Below are 13,586 nucleotides of genomic sequence, written 5' to 3' on the forward strand. Positions count from 1 at the left end.
ATCTTACGATCATGATGTCGACACCCTAACCACTAAGCCACGCACCTCCACCAGTTCGGATTTAATGTATGAAAAATATCTTTGACTGGTGATAGCCCTGCATTGCCAAAACTAAGAAAAGAACGAGATTGTGTTGAGGTTGATTCTGATGTCCCAGTCGTCAATCAAAAGGAGAACCGAAGAAATTGTACGTTTGATACAGGGAAACAATAATGAAGAAAAGAATGATGGGAATAAAAATCAAGATGGGGAACCACAAAGTGAAGAAACGTTTTCAATTTACAAGTATGTTCAATTGGTAAGCAACAGAAATGCTAGGATTGAGAAATGTAAGTATATACCTGAGTTACAAATGAAGAGAATGTTGTGATACGAGAAACTCCTGTCAGTGAAAATGTAAAGATCTGAAGCAACAAACTCTACAACAGTGCTACTCAAAGTGTTGGTCCGCAGACCGGTGCCGGTCCGCGATCCTTCAGCTGCCGGTATGCGGCGAATTTCCAGAAAAGAAAGAAACATTATAAAATATTGCTAAAATGTTAATGTAATATTACATTATTTACTCTTTTACTCTTTTACTTGTGACCATGTGGCCATGCTGGAGTACCGCCTTTAGTCGATCAAATAGACCCCAGGACTTATTATTTGTAAGTCTAGTACTTATTCTATGGGTCTCTTTTGCTGAACCGCTAAGTTACGGGGACCTAAACACACCAGAATCGGTTGTCAAGCGATGTTAGGGGACAAACACAGACACACAATCACACACACGCACGCACGCACACACACACACACACACACACACACACACACACACACATATACATATATACTACGGGATTCTTTCAGTTTCCGTCTACCAAATCCACTTACAAGGCTTTGGTCGGCCCTAGGCTATAGTGGAAGACATTTGCCCAAGGTGCCACGCAGTGAGACTGAACCCAGAACTATGTGGCTGGTAAGCAAGTTTACCGAACAGCCACTCCTTATATTTATTTGATTTACAAAATAAATATAAGATAAAAAAATTCTCAACTTTATGATAGCCATTTTATATATTGTTTCTGGTATTGTTTCTACAGCTCAGAGGAGACCAAGGACCAGTTCTACAAAGATCTCAACTGTGTCATAGAAAATATACCAACGACTGAAAATATCAACCTTCTAGGGGATTTTAACGCTCGCGTGGGATCTGACCATGATTCGTGGCCCATTTGTGTCGGACACTTTGGTATTGGCAACATGAATGACAATGGTCAGAGACTACTCGAATTCTGCACATACCACAACCTGTGCATCACAAACACATTCTTTACCAACAAGCCATCCCACAAGGCATCCTGGAGACATCCAAGATCTCACCACTGGCATCAGCTGAATCTCATCATTACACGAAGATCCTTTCTGAATTCTACTCTACTGACCCGCAGTTACCACAGCGCGGATTGTGACACAGACCACTCACTAATTAGAAGTAGGGTGAGGATTCTGCCTAAAAAAGTCCATCGCTCCAAGAAAGCGGGCCGACCACGCATCGACACCACCAGAACCTCGGACCCTACACTGCGAAAATGTTTTGCTGCTTCTATCAAGGTTGCCCTCGGTAGCTGCCCAACCTCCTCTGCTGAAAGTAGGTGGGACTATATAAGGGAAGCCTTGTATACGACATCAATGGATACTTTCGACACGAGAGAAAGGCAAAACCCAGATTGGTTCAATGCTGGGCTCTCAGAGCTGGAGCCAGTTATCGAAGCAAAGCGTGCAGCTCTGATGCAATACAAGAGTGACTCTTCTACAAAGTTACTCGAAGAACTCAGAAAGGCACGAAATAAAACCCAACTGACAGCCAGACGCTGTGAAAATAGGTATTGGCAGGAAATCTGTCAGAGTATCCAGTCAGCTGCTGACAGGGGCGACACCCGTGGGATGTATGCCGGTTTGAAGAAGGCTCTCGGTCCATCCGCAATCAAGTCAGCCCCTCTGAAATCAACTACTGGAGATCTCATCAGGGATCAAGGCAAGCAAATGGATAGATGGGTGGAGCACTACCAGGATCTCTTCTCACGGGAGACTACAGTGGCTGAGGCTGCAGTCGAGAGTGTCAAGATCTTGCCAGTCATGTGCGAACTTGACAGTCCGCCATCTATAGCAGAGCTCGCCAAGGCTGTTGACTCCCTAGCAAGAAATAAGGCTCCGGGAAAAGACGGCATCCCCTCAGAGATCATCAAAGCCGGCAAAAACACCATCCTGCTTCGGCACCTTCATGAGATTCTGTGTCAGTGCTGGGAAGAGGATACAGTCCCTCAGGATATGCGGGATGCTAACATCATCACGCTTTACAAAAACAAAGGTGACCGTGGTGATTGTTACAATTACCGTGGTATATCCCTTCTAAGCACTGTTGGAAAGACCTTTGCCCGCGTTACCCTGGCCAGGCTAAAACTACTTGCTTCTCGAATCTATCCGGAATCGCAGTGTGGCTTTAGAAGAAACAGATCAACTATCGATATGATATTCTCCATACGCCAACTTCAGGAGAAGTCCAGAGAGCAGAAAATGCCATTACATATGGCCTTCATTGATCTAACAAAGGCTTTTGACTCGGTAAGCAGAACAGGCCTCTTCATCCTGCTCCAAAAAATCAGATGTCCACCAAAGCTGCTGAGGATCATCAAGAGTTTCCATGATGACATGCAAGGCACCATACAGCACAACGGTTCAACATCAACCACCTTCCAAATAAAAAACGGGGTAAAACAATTGTTTGGCATCTACATTGTTTGGCATCTTCTTCTCGCTCTTACTTTCACATGCCTTTCAGACATCAGATGACGGAGTGTTTCTGCATAGTAGAAGTGACAGGAAACTGTTCAATCTCTCGCGCCTGCGTGCCAAGACCAAAATCAGAAACGTCCTGATCAATGAGATGTTATTTGCTGATGATGCCGCTCTGGTAACACACACAGAAGAAGCTCTCCAAAGGCTCATTAACTGTTTTGAGCAAGCATGTAACGACTTTGGCTTAGCTATCAGCCTTAAGAAGACCAACATCATGGGCCAGGCTACATCGGACATCCTAAACATACATATTGGAGACCACAGATTACAAGAGGTGGAGAAGTTTACCTATCTGGGCTCTACCGTCACCTACAACCTATCCCTTGACCCCGAGCTCAATATACGCATTGGCAAGGCAGCTGCTGCGATGGCCCAACTCTCCAAACGGGCTTGGGACAACAATAAGCTGACCAAGACCTCGAAAATGAAGATCTACCAGGCATGTGTACTCAGCACTCTACTGTATGGAAGTGAGACCTGAACGCTATACACACGCCAAGAGCATCGCCTAAACATCTTTCACCTGCGCTGCCTCCGAAAAATCCTCCGCATCAAATGGCAGAATCATATCCCCAACAAAGATGTCCTCAGGCAAGCAGGAATATCAAGCATGTTTGCACTCCTCACACAAAGACGTATGAGATGGCTTGGGCATGTTAGCCGTATGAAAGACGGCAGAATCCCCAAGGACATACTCTACGGAGAGCTTGCTAGGGGTACTAGGTCTGTGGATAGACCGATCTTACGTTACAAGGATGTTTGCAAAAGGGACATGAAGGCCTGCAACATCAATATTAGCGGTTGGGAGGCAGTTGCCGGCAACCGTGGAGAATGGCGACGTACCGTAAAAGAGGGAATACAAAGGAGTGACAGAGAGAGAGAGGAGAAATGGAAAGAAAAGAAGAGACGTCAACAAGAGACTATGGCATTACAACCAGCCAGGAACAGTCTTCGCTACATTTGCGGTACCTGCCAGAGGGAGTGTGTGTCCAGGATAGGACTACACAGCCACAGCAGGAAATGTATCAGGACATGAAATATAAAAGCCGGACTAGACTACTTTATGCGCAACTCCATTGTCTCCCGAGACAGAAAGGATGCCAACCAATGAATTAATATTACTAAGAAATATTACCTGTCCCTGAAATATTGGGAAAAAAATAAACTGCCAGTACGCCACATCAGATAGTTTGAAAAGCACTGCACTACAAGACATGTTACGGAGATTGATTGGAAACAGGAATACATGGTAACGTTGGAGAGAGATCCAGATTTGTCCTCCTGGTATATTCCCAAGCGCCAGACATTCAAGTTGAAGATCCGGTTGTCTCCTGAGCTGACCCAGTTGTAATCCTACCAGCTATTACTCAACATTAACTTAGATTCTATATCGAAACATAAACACATTTTGAATTGGAATTATAGGTAACGTCAAGGTAAATAAATATAAGATTTTTTTCCTAACTTTTGCATTATGTTGTACAGGTAACATTAGATATCGTTTTCTTTGCATTCTCTACAAATATAATTTTGTGATACAGTTGAAAACTACTTCGTCGTAAAGAAGTCCAGTAATACCAAATTCGGTTTGTTGATTGTTTCAGTATTAATAATCCTTTCTTCTATAGGGGTCAGTCGATTTCATCGACACCAATACTCAACTGGTACTTATTTTATTGACCCCAAAAGGGTGAGAGGGAAAGTCAACCCTGGCGGAATGTCTCAGTATTAATAAAATTGTACATAACATATTTTCCACCCTAAAGTTCAATCCTTATCGCAGTGTAGTATCTTGCGTGCCTCAATGCCTCAATGACTAAGCCTTATGCCAGCGGAGTGCGAGCTCCTGGGAGGTCCTCATTTGCTGGACAGGTCAAAAGGAACATCTTCCCAGACGTAAAAATGGGTTTTCGTAGGGCAAATATTCCTGCCGAGAAAACAAAAAGCAAAGTTAAAGAAGTATCGAAGGCTTTTCCCCAGGGAAAAAAATGCCCAAGGTGTCACGCAGTGATATATATATATATATATATTATATATATATATTAGTGGCGATCCCTGCTGTACACTTTCGCCACAATTTTCTCTCACTCTTTTTTCTTGTCGGCCTGCTTGCTTAGCCAGTGGAGTGGCGTCATTTGAAGGCTAAAACAATGCAAAGCGCATTGTGACCAGCGATGTGTAGCAACATCTCATAGCCTGGTTCGTCACCGTGATCACGGTGATATATATATATACATACACACTCTTTAAGTCATTTGACTGTGGCCGTTCTGGAGCGCACCGCCTTAAGTAAAATATATCGACACTAGTACTTATAATTTGTAAGCCTATCGATTTCTTTTGCCAAACCACAAATGTTACAGGAACATAAACACACCAACATCGGTTGGCAAGGAATGACGGGAGGACACAGAAATACAGACACAGAAATACATACATACATACATACACACACACACCACACACACACACACACACACACATATATATATATATATATATATATACGATAGGCTTCTTTCGATTTCCGTCAAACAAATCCAATCACAAGGCTGTGGTCAGCTCGAGGCTATAGTAGAAGACACTTGCCCAAGGTGTCACGCAGTGAGTTTGAACCCGGAACCATGTGGTTGGGAAGCAAACTTCTTGTTTCTTTATTGCTCACAAGGAGCTAAACATAGAGGGGACAAACAAGGACAAAGGGATTAGGTCGATTACATCGACCCTAGTACACAACTGGTGTTTAATTTATCGACCCCGAAAGGATGAAAGGCAAAGTCGACCTCGGCAGAATTTGAACTCAGAACGTAACGGCAGACGAAAGACACACAACCACTCCTGCGCCTATATATATATATATATATATATATATATATATATATATATATATATATATATATATAATATATATATATATATATATATATATCTTTTAATTGTTTCATGCAGTAGACTGCGGCCATGGGCACCACCTTAAAGGATTTTATTAATCGAAAGAATCCTGGTACTTAATGTATCGGTCTCTTTTTCCTGGACAGCAAAGTTACGTGGACGTAAATACACCAATAGCAGTTGACAAGTAGTAGTGGGCTGCGCGCGCGCACTCACAAATATGCGCTGGATTTTCTCCCTGTTCCCGCCTACCAAATCTACTCGCAAGTTTTGGTCGGTCCGTGGCTTTAAGAGATAGTTGCGTAAGGTGGCATGTATTGGAACAGAACACGGAACCATGTGGTTCGGAAGCAAACTTCGAAACCTGTGCACACACACACAAACACACACACACACACACACACACATATATATATATATATATATAAGGACCTGGTTCAAGCATATATATTTTAGGATCTGATTCAAGTGAATCAGGTCCTGAAATTGTAAAGCACCGAGGTCGGGTCAGTAAAATTGCTTTCGAGTGAAAATGATTATTGAAGAATAAATATTTACAACCGGAATATAAGTCCGTGTTTAGTTTAGTAAGTACGAATTTGCTCTTGAAATATTGTTTTTAGGCGAAATTGATTTCGCTGACTCGACCTTTGTGCTTTATTACACACACACACACACAATATATATATAAGGAAAGCAAGATATTTAACTCCACACGGGTAGAAGTATAGGAAAAACAGAAGTTGAAAAGGCACTGAGAATAGTTAAAATATTATTTGATTAAAATGTTTAAAGCTTTAACCGGTTTCACAGTTTACACTGATTTTCAAAATGTTCAAATAGAATTTGTGGCTTATGTTGCTTCTGACAAGTGTTTGAAGGTTGCCCTGTTTATTATAGGGAATTCATGGCTCAAATTAGCATATGTTTTGAATAGGATCTGATTGGTTTAGAATAGTCACATGACTGATTTTAGAAATTTTTGTAGGTTCCCTGCTACGTCCGTTCGTGAACGTCAAGTGACAATGTTTGGCGCTTATTGTTTTATGTCAAGTGTTTGCAGAGAATGGACACATGATTAAGTATATAAACTTTTGTACGTTTCCCGCTACGTCCGTGCGTTAGTGTTACGTGAGAGCATGTTTTACCACTAAAAAGAGCGCCGACATGCTGAGCGAACATGTTTAGTTATAATCAAAACAGACCAAATTTAATCTGTCGGGTTGGAGAGTGGAGAGGAGTCATTTGTATGTAATCCAATGGTTAAAATTTAGATTGTTAGCTGTATAGTTTCCACATGATAAGTGGCAGAATGAATTTTGCGTGTGAATAGTTATTTGTGTATGTACTCTGTTAAAGTTTGTTAAATCGTGGTTTGTACTTTTGCATGAAAGTATTTGCTTTGTTTATCCGTGCTTCATCTGTGGTATTCGCTGAACATAGAGTTTGAAGACCTGGAATTTGGGAGACTTATTTTTTGCACATATTTCTAAGTGATGACCCAATGGGATCTGCCTTGTACTGAGTTCTCGTATTTGTTGTTGGTGACTGGTCAGTCTATTTTTTAGAGTGTGGCCTATGTAATCTTCATTACATCCTTGACATTTGACAGCGGATATTAAACTCCTTGAAGAACATGTAAAGTGATTTTTTACAGTAAAAGTCTGTCCTGATTTGAATTTTTATGATGTGCCTTCCATAAGATTGATGTAAGTCCCGCAATTGGGGCGGCCATATTTTGTGGCAGTTGGTAAAGGAATTTTGGAAGCAAATGTGAGGAAGTTTTTGAGATACTTTGATTGTCTTTTACTTTTGCTTATTTTGTGTATTTCGAATGCTTTTTTCATTCGTAGGTCTTGTTTTAGCAGAGGAATATTCTGGTGGATAATATTGTAAGCCTCTGTGTTCCTTGGGTTGTGTTTTGTAATAGATGGTAGATTATTGGATGTATCTGGAGCGTTTTTCGTTTTCCGTAGTTCTTCGATATTTATTGCCTTGGCAAGTTCTATTCTGTTGTCTATTAGAATTAATTAGACCTCTTTTATTAGTTCCTGGAGTCTTTTATTATGAGTTTCAGAGTTTGAGTCAATGTTGCAGATTCTTCTTGCTAGTTTGAAGGGGACATTATTCTCCGTTTGGGATGGCATGAGGGGAATAGTAAGTATTGTTTAGAATCTGTTTGTTGTGAATATCTGTTTCAATGATTGTATCTCTTTTGGTGATTAATATATCCAAAAATAGTAGTTGAGTTTTACAGTATTCCATGGTAAAGTTAATATTATTTTTATGCTTTCGATCAAATTTTTGAAATTTATAAGTTACTCAAATCTAATCATAGGATTAGGAAGTCCTCTACCAGTTTTCTGGTAGATATTTGTGGAAGTTCAAGCCATATATTAATTTATATTGTTCATGTATCTGGACGTCCATGTATGCCATGACAAGATTGGCGTACGTCGGGGCAACTTTGGTCTGTAAAAATGTCTATTTAATGAGTGTTGCTGTTTATATCTTTCCTGTTGAGATTGAGGCATAGCTGACCATAATTCTTCCTGTCGGATGTAATGGGAATGCATCCATCGAAACATATGTGGACGATATGAAGATATAAATGTTTTAATAACATCCTGAGCATTTGTCTCCTTTTTCAATTTTCCTAGATATATAAATATATATGTGTGTGTCTGTGCTGTCTGTGTGTGTGTTCATAAAAAAAAGGAGTAAAAAAGTCAACAGGAAAAATCAACCACGCACGGACGTGTACATGCAAAATATTAATATGAGCGAGAATAGAACAGGTGTGAAACATTGTTTCTATCAAAACATACTATTATGATGTCATAATAAAATGCTAACCTAACACTTCGGTTACACTCTTTACATTATTCAGATGTATATCACAGCAAACGAAAATCGAAAGACAATGTATGTCTAATACTTTGTTGGCATTTGGTGATACACAGAGCTATAAGGAATGTTAAATATTAACTGTTATGCTATCTCTTTGCAAATGAAATTCATGTATGCATATATATATATATATATATATATATATATATATATATATATATATATATATATATATATATATATATATATATATACATATATATATACATATGGGGAGAGAGAGATATGTATATATATATATATATATATATATATATACATACATACACACATACTAAGTAGATAAGTAGATAGATAGTTACATAGGTAATATGGACAGACAAGCACATGCACACATACACAAACGAAGGCTGAAATACATGACCATACATATACACACACATACACACACACACAAGGACACATATAGAGACGCATTCATACATAACCTACGTACGTACATAGTCACACAAATCCATACACATAGACACGCTGAAATATGCACACACAAGAAGAGAGAGGTACACACACAAATACATACACACATAAAAATAAAAACACATGACTATGCAGAATATATACATACATACATACAAACGTACACACGCATACACATATATATACATACTCTCATACATGCACGCACACATACATACATACACGCACACATACATACATACATACATACATACATACATACATACATACATACATACATACATACATACATACATAAAGGAGCACTCCGTGTGTTACGACGACGAGGGTCCTAGCTGATACGATCAACGGAACAGCCTGCTCGTGAAATTAACGTTCAAGTGGCTGAGCACTCCACAGACACGCGTACCCTTAACGCAGTTTCCAAGGAGATTCAGCGTGACACAGAATGTGACAAGGCTGGTCCTTTTTGAAATACAGCTACTACTTATTTTTGTTAGCTGAGTGGACTGGAGTAACGTGAAATAAAGTGTCTTGCTCAAGGACACAACGCGTCACCGGGAATCGAATTCACATCCTTACGATCATAAGCCGAATGCTCTAACCACTAAGCCACGCGCCCTCACAATACATACATACACGTCGAAGTGCATTCCTTGACCATGTTTGCATACATGAGGCTGATAACATCATAAGACTTTTGGAAGATCGCTTCTTGAGCAACACTCTCTGTCTGATAACCTAGAATACAAACCCAAAGACGTCGTACGACTCTACCGCAACGTATCATCAGATGAAAGGATAAGCCTATATGAGCAGAAGACTACACGGAGAAAGCTCCGTGATGTTAGTATCATCGATCATCAAAGCAGTTTACTACCTCCCACTTGTGTTTGCAATCCAGGGAACAGGAAATATAAACCAAGCACCTGACGCACAAAAGGGATAGAGATGCGGGAAAAGCCGTAAAATGTGACAACCATGCAGAATTTGCGGAGTTCACACTGAAGATATCACCCACATCATAAGCAGTTGTCCGAAACTGTCATCACGGTATTATCTACCAATGAGATATGATGTTGTACCTCGGACACTGTATAATGAAATCCGTCGGTAGGATACTTCTGAGGACAAGGAAATAAGAATCCACAATATGGTAGAAGCCATAGCCACTCACAATAAAAAGGAATACTGGTGGAATGTACCAGTGATGACCTCAATAAAATGTAACCACAACAGATCTGATATAATGATTTGGGATAGAGAAGAGAAAATGTGCACAGTTGTGGAAATTAGCTGCCCAGTAGATGTAAACATAAAGCTGAAGATCAATGGAAAATAGAACACCTATGCTGAACTATTGAGAAATCTGCAGTTACTGTATTGGGGCAACTGGTTTTCCAATCCAAACTATATGTATGTGTATGACTTTGCTTGGAGTTGTAATGGTTTGTGATATTCCGTTGGAATATTTTTTATCATGATCCATGATCTCAAATTACTAAACTACTACCACACCAACCTACTTCAGCCGCCACTCTCCTGGTTTTTTTTTCAACCTTACCCCTCACTCTGCCAGTCTCACCCCATTTCTCCCCCCTCTATCCTCCTCTCTCCCTCCCCTCTATCGCTTTCACACAATCACCTCAGGATGTATACTATACATCCACCTCTGCACCAAGCACGAAGTTCTCCATGCATCTTCATCAACTGTCCAAATATAGATGTTTGCTTAACCGCACCACAAAATGGTGCCGATAACCTAGAAACAAAGATACTAATGCAATAAATTTCTGTTCTTCCACACCGTAAATTCCATTCACATTAATAGTGCGCTTTCTATGAATTCCTTCCACTCACAAATTACAATCCATTAAAACTCATCACAAACATGAGGCACACACTCAGACAACCAATCAAATGTATCGTCCAAACTCTCCCTCTGCCCTGCGCATTCAGTTCTAGTACACATGCACCCACAATTCGCTCTTTTGCTTATTTTTCTGTCCATTGCACCCGTGAAAACGACGATGATATCTGAAAGGTACTTTGATATAAATAAGTACACACTAAACACACACTGATAGCCAATCTTGGTACAGACAACTGGTAAACCTCAAGCATAGGCAAGGTTTGCAAGGCTTGTCTAGATAACACAAGGTCGATGATGATCGATCAGTAAGAAATTTTAAGCAATATTATTCAATATATACAATCCAATTCGCCGCACACCAAATTCGACAGAAATTCCCATAAGATAGCTATTATGCAACTCCAGTATTTAGCAACATAACTTGCTAATTATTCGATGATAAATATGTGGCTGAAGTGAACGATATAGGTACTTTATGTTCAACGAGTGCTTCGAAAGACTCACCAAACGTATGTTACGTAACTTCAACGTGCTACTTTGATGTTCCGTATTCCTTCTTTTCTGCTATATTTCTGCTTGTTGCTTACAAGTACATTGTCTTGTAAGCGCTATAGAGAAGAGTACCCTTACAGAAGAAACACTGAACATCTACATAAAATCTTAAGTTACATAATATTCGTTCGCTGAGTCTTTTGAAACACGCGTAGTATCTAACTAGCTATTTTATTCCCTTCACCTACAGGTACATATATGTATAAAATTCAGGCCTTGTGCCTATAATAGAAAGGATTACTATTTAATAACCACCGAAAAGAAAGGAACGAGCTTTTAATGGATTGAGTGCTCGAGATTTTTGTTTTATTTCCAGTAGAAGCTGCTTTTACTTTAGTAGGAAGGCGGCTAGCTGGCAAAATTGTTAAATACGCCGGGAAAAATGCTTAGCGGCATTTCTTCCGTCTATACGTTCTGACTTTAAATTTCGCCGAGGTCATCTTTGCCTTTTATCTTCTCGGGGTCGATAAAATAAGTACCAGTTGATCACTGGGATTAATGAATTCGACTTGCCCGTCCTTCTAAAATTGTTGGTTTTGCGCCAAAATATGAAGCTGTTATTAGTGATGAAGTAAGATGCTAATATAAACAGTTTAAGCGTAGGAGTGGCTGTGTGGTAAGTAGCTTGCTTAACAACCACATGGTTCCGGGTTCAGTCTCACTGCGTGGAACCTTGAGCAAGTGTCTCCTACTATAGCCTCGGGCCTATCAAAGCCTTGTGAGTGGATTTGGTAGACGGAAGCTGAAAGAGGTCCGTCGTATATACGTCGTATATATATATATATATATATATGTGTGTGTGTGTGTGTGTGTGTGTGTGTGTGTGTGTATGTGTGTGTGTGCATGTGTGTACATGTGTGTGTGCGTGTGTGTGTGTCTGTGTGTCTGTTCCCCCAACATCACTTGACAACCGATGCTGGTGTGTTTACTTCCCTGTAACTTAGCAGTTCGGCAAAAGAGACCGATAGAATAAGTACTAGGCTTACAAAGAATAAGTCATGGGGTCAATTTGCTCGAATAAAAGGCGGTGCTCCAGCATGGCCACAGTCAAATGACTGAAACAAGTAAAAGAGTAAAAGGGTTCTACAGCGACAAGTATCGATACTTTTGGTGAGAAGTTTCCAGAACATAAACTTTGATTCAGGTTTGTTCTTCTGTCGCAGCGATGTCACTTACAATGAAGTCCATATAACAGTGTTGACAGAAACACTTGCCATTTTCTCATATCAAGACGTCATCATGTTATCGCACAAGTATAAGGGTGTTATCACTAGAAACTATATGGAATGCTACAGTAAATATTATGTAATAGAGTGTTTCAAATTTCGTAGCTAGAATTCACCCCAATATCAAATTTTCTTATTCGAGTTGATAACAATAAGAACGTTCAAATATTGTAATATGGGTAGATTGATTCGCCTAAACTCCTGTCACCCCCATTTCAAAATATGGCTTTCTCCTTAGCCAAATGAAATCCTTGTTTTATTCATATCATGTTTGATACAGGTCTTTTCTGTCACATATATTTTAAGCCAGTTAAGTGTATTTTACCTCATTTGATTAAAATTATATACAGAAACATACAAAAGAAAACAGTTATAAAATAAACTGTATAAAATTACGTTTTTCTAACAGCCTTCTAAAGCGTCCATTATACGATAGCGATTATTTCTTTTTTTTCTGTGCTTCTTATAGCTTCTACGCCGATTTTAACCTCAGGTTTTAGAGAAATACAATGATTTGTTTCGAAGGAAAGAAAAAAGGTTTTATTAGATGCAGATTTTCTTGTTTTCTTTAATATTCTTTGCAAGATCATAGAGAAATAACCATCAAAATTGTATGTAAATTATACCAATAAAGTATATATATGCAAGCTTAAATAAAGGCAATTCCTCTCAATAAACCCGGTCTTCCAATTTAGCACAACATCTCTTTGTGGAAAGAAACTGAAGCTTGTAAATGTTTTACATATAAATGGAATATTTTGTAGCAGCGTTGAATGGATAAAAAAAACCTTAGGCTGTAAAGGTCTGACGCAGACTACATACAGTGACAATCGTATGTCTTCTCAATACAGCCGACAACTGGCAGTTGTGTTACTTCA

The sequence above is a fragment of the Octopus sinensis genome, linkage group LG9 (genome assembly GCF_006345805.1).
Source record: "Octopus sinensis linkage group LG9, ASM634580v1, whole genome shotgun sequence".
Lineage (NCBI taxonomy): Eukaryota > Metazoa > Mollusca > Cephalopoda > Octopoda > Octopodidae > Octopus > Octopus sinensis.